The sequence below is a fragment of the Galeopterus variegatus genome, unplaced genomic scaffold (assembly GCF_000696425.1).
Source record: "Galeopterus variegatus unplaced genomic scaffold, G_variegatus-3.0.2 Scaffold1065, whole genome shotgun sequence".
Lineage (NCBI taxonomy): Eukaryota > Metazoa > Chordata > Mammalia > Dermoptera > Cynocephalidae > Galeopterus > Galeopterus variegatus.
In genome coordinates, this window is record NW_007727176.1 from 320695 (window position 1) to 325415 (window position 4721).

Here is a 4721-nt window from a genome sequence, read left to right on the forward strand (position 1 = left end):
CAGACCTCCACACCTGTCCTCTGCTGCTCTTCGAACTAGCCAAGCCCACTCCCACCTCGAGCCTGAACTCGCTTCCTCTGCTCCAGATGCTCTTCTCCCTGATTTTCCCACTGCTGAATCCTTGCCATTCAATCTTGACCCAAGTGTCAACACAGAAAGCCCATCCTCATCCTCTGTCTGAAGTATCCCTATCTCTCTGTCCCATGCCCCCAGTGTATTTCCTTCAGGGCACTTACTAGAAGCCAAAATGCTTCCTGTGTCTGTTACCTTGTCTTTTGTCTGGTTCCTTCCTCTGCTAGAATATATGAAGCTGAGTGAGAGGACTCTCATCTGCCATTGCTCCATCCCTCGCGTAGACTGGCCTCTGCAGCACAGGAGATGCTCAAACCTTGTGTGGCCGGTGCGGACCTGCAGGAGGCACGGTGGAGCTGCACGCCAGTCTCTTAAAAGGTGCGAACTGAGAGCCCGTTCTACTTCCGTGCGGCCTGGGACAGCCACCATTTTTACCATCTCTCTTTATGAATTTGACTACTCTAGGGACCTCACACAAGTGGAATCATACAGCCTTTGTTTTTTTTTTTTTTTTGACCAGTAAGGGGATTGCAACCCTTGGCTTGGTGTCGTCCGCACCTGCTTTCAGCCAGTGAGCGCACCGGCCATCCCCATATAGGATCAGAACCAGCCTTTTTTTTGGTGACTGGCTTATTTCACTTAGCATAATGTCCTCAAGGTTCATCCATGAGTCAGAATTTCATTCCCTTTTTTTTTTTTTTTTGACCGGAAAGGGGCTCGCAAGCCTCGGCAAGTCCCCACCACACTCAGCCAGTGAGCGCACCGGCTATCCCTATATAGGATCCAAACCCACGGCCTCGGCACTACCAGTGCTGCACTCTCCTGAGTGAGCCACAGGGCTGGCCCAGAATTTCATTCCCTTTTAAGGCTGAATAATATTGCATTGTGTGGACAGACCACGTGTTGTTTATCCAGTCATCTATCAGTGGACAGTTGGGCTGCTTCTACATTTCAGCTATTGTAAATAACGCTGCTGTGAATGTGTGTGTGAAAATAACTTCTATACATTTTTAATCCCCACCCACAAAGTGATCACAATTATATTTAGAACTCTACATTATCAGAGAACCAATCCTTTCATCCATCCTTTCGTATAATCTCTGGACTCTGGGCTCTGTGAGAAGAGGAACCCGGCAGATCTCATTTTTTGTTGTATCCCAGCCAGGAGCACTGAACCTGGCATGTGGGAGGCACATGTGTGTGTCAAGGGTAAGGAAGAATGAAAAAAACTGGTCGAGGGCTCACACAGATGAGGAAAAATATATGTGCTTGACCAGTCTTGCATATTTTATTGGTGAATTTTTGTATGAATGTGTAAAAATAAAATTGTTTATTCGTGCATCATATGAAAATGTCTCCATGGATTCTCATCAAATTCAAAGGTTATGTCTAGGATAAATTGGCTAGAAATATAGGCCAGGCAGCATGGTTGGATTACATTTCTTGAGGCACCTGGAGAGCACTTAGACACAGGTGGTCCTTATTTTGAGAGACTAAAGCAGGTACAGGAGGCGCAGATTGCTGCCAGTTTGTAAAAGTGAGGCTTCGTGCAACAGGGTGGCCTTGATGGCTGCCCCTGGCGGAATCAAGAAGACAGGATATGCCACCTTCGTGTAGATGTCGGGGCAGAGAGAAAGCCACGATTCACAAAGCAGAAAGCAGGAATCCAGCAGAAGCATGGAAATAACAGAAGCCACATGAGAGCAGGAATCCCCTGGACGTTCCCAGACTCTTGGGAAGGCGTTGCCTTTCCCAGGGATTCGAGCCCCTTTCATCTAGACAGTGAGGTGTCTCGGTTGACCAGCTGGCCTCTGGGTATGCATATTAGCACCCTGGGGTTGCTGTTAAAAAGTATCACAAACAGGGTGACTTCAAACACCAGGAATTTATTCTCTCAGTTCTGGAGGCTAAAGTCCAAAATCCAGCTGTGTCAGGGCCATGCTCCCTCCGGGGCACCGTCTTCCAGTCTCTGGCGATTGCTGGCAATCCTGCATCACTCCGGTGTCTGCTTCTGCTGTCACCTGACCTTCATCCCTGTGTGTCTGTGTCCAAATGTTCCTCTTATTATAAAGACACCAGTCATTGGATTAGAGCCTGTCCTAATCCACTGACCTCATCTTAACTGATCACACCTGCAAAGACCCTGTTTCTGGATCACACGCACAGGCATCATGAATTAAGACTTCAACATATCTTTTGGGAGTAATGCCTGTAACTCATCATCTCCAAATTCCCACCATCTTGCTTACTTCTGGGCACCATTGCCCGTTGCCTGGATTATCCCAGTGGTCGTCCAACTGGCCCCTTGCTCCAACCTTCATACTGACCTAGAGTGGGTTCTCCAAAATCCAAGCATGGTCACGGCAGCCTCTGCTTAAGACCCTTTGCTAGCTCCCGCTGCATTCAAGATAATGAGCTCACAAGCCCCTTACTGGGCTGGTCCCTCCTTATCCCCCTACCCATGCACGCTGCCTCCACTTCCTGGCTGCTCCCTCAGAGTGTGGTCCAGGCATCAGCAGCAAGGGCACCATCTATGCATGGGCATTTTTTTTTTCCTGCCCATGCAGCTTGCCCATACGGGAATTTGAACCCTTGACGTTGGTGTTACAGCACGGCACTCTAACCAACTGAGCTGACGAGCCAGCCATGTGGGCATTTCTGACCTGGGCCCTACCCCAGGCCTGGAGAATCAGCATCAGCATTTTCACAAGCTCCCCAGGCAACTCCAGTGCACGTGCTCGTTAGAGTTTGCAAAGCTGCTGCACCGCTCATCCTGACCTCCTAGCACAAAGAGCGGCCCATTTTCACCTGCGGGGCTTTCACTGCTGCTGTCTGAAAAACTCACCTGCCCATGTGCACCTGGCCCAAGTCCACCAATCCTTGGGCTCACCTCAGGTGAGCTTTTCAGGGTCCTCCTCACCCCACTCTGCAGCATAACATTTACAATGTCCAGGATACAGTTTGGAATTACTCAACAAGGAAAATGTGACCCATTCTGAAGGGAAAAGACTATCAACAGAGGCCAAACTCAGGAGGTGAAATGAAGGATCTTGAGATGAGATCATTCTGCACTATCCAGGTGGAGCCGACATCCAGTGACAAGTGTCTTTATATGAGAAAAGTAGAGGGATATTGTAGAGAAGACACATACAGAAGAGAAGGACAGAGACAGAGATTGGAGTGATGTGGCCACAAGCCCAGAAGCCTGCAGAGGCTGGAGGAGGCAGGACAGATCTTTCTCTAGAGCCTTCAGGGGGAATGTCGCCCTGAGGATGTCTTGATCTCAAACTTCTGGACTTCAGAATGGTGAGAGAATAAATTCCTATTGCTTTAAGCAACAGTTTGTGGTACTTTATTATAGTAGCTGCAGCAGGAAACTCATTACATATACATTTTAAAAATTTGATCCTGGGCCGGCCTGTGGCTCACTCGGTAGAGTGAAACAATTCTTTTTTTTTTTTTTTAAAGACGACCGGTAAGGGGATCTTAACCCTTGACTTGGTGTTGTCAGCACCACGCTCTCCCAAGTGAGTGAACCGGCCACCCTATACGGGATCTGAACCCGGGGCCTTGGTGTTATCAGAACCACACTCTCCTGAGTGAGCCACGGGCCGGCCTTGAACCTAAACAGTTCTTTTTATTTTTTTTTTTAAAGATTACCGGTAAGGGGATCTTAACCCTTGACTTGGTGTTGTCAGCACCACGCTCAGCCAGCGAGCAAACCGGCCATCCCTATATGGGATCTGAACCCGGGGCCTTGGTGATATCAGCACCACACTCTCCCGAGTGAGCCACGGGCCGGCCCTGATCCTAAACAATTCTTGAGGTGGGGCTTTTCTTGCGTTTTGTGGGCAAGGTAAGGCCATTACCAGCTGCACTTTAGAGATGAAGAAGGAGGTCCAAGGAGCTCTGAGACTTGCCCAAGGCCACACTTCCTGGCTAAATGCAGGGCCCGGCGCCCACGCCGGCGTTTCATCCGCTGCCCTCTGGGACCACAGGCAGGCCCCTGCCAGCTCTCATGGTCTCTGATTCCAAGAGGGGCCCTTTCCTTCTGGACTCCAAAGTTCAGAGTGAGGACTGAGTGGAAACCAAGATTTTTGGTCCAAACTTTACTGAAATGCAGGAGCAGGTTGAGAACTTCGTGACTAGAAGGAGAAAAAGTAGTGGCATGACAGTACAAGAGGCCAGAGACCTCGAATCAGAATGACACCGGAACTGTCTCTGAAACTCTGAGCTGGCCCAGACCAGCTCACGGCGCTGGGAGAGAACAGCAAGCAGGAGAGGGCACCCCTGGGTCACGGAGGACTCACCAGGTCGGTCCAGAAGGGTCTGGAGGCAACTTCAAAACCAACCAGGCTCTACACGCTGCTCTAGGGTCTGGTGTTTTCCATGCACTCTGTAGGATGGACTTAAGGGATATGGGCTCAAACTACAGGCTCCTGTTGCTGTCTTAATTGAGATAAAAATCACTGTTTTAACCATTTTAAAGTGTGAGATTCGGGCCGGCCCGTGGCTCACTCGGGAGAGTGCGGTGCAGATAACACCAAGGCCCCGGGTTCGGATCCTATATAGGGATGGCCGGTTGGTTCACTGGCTGAGCATGGTGCTGACAACACCAAGCCAAGGGTTGAGATCCCCTTACCCGTCAT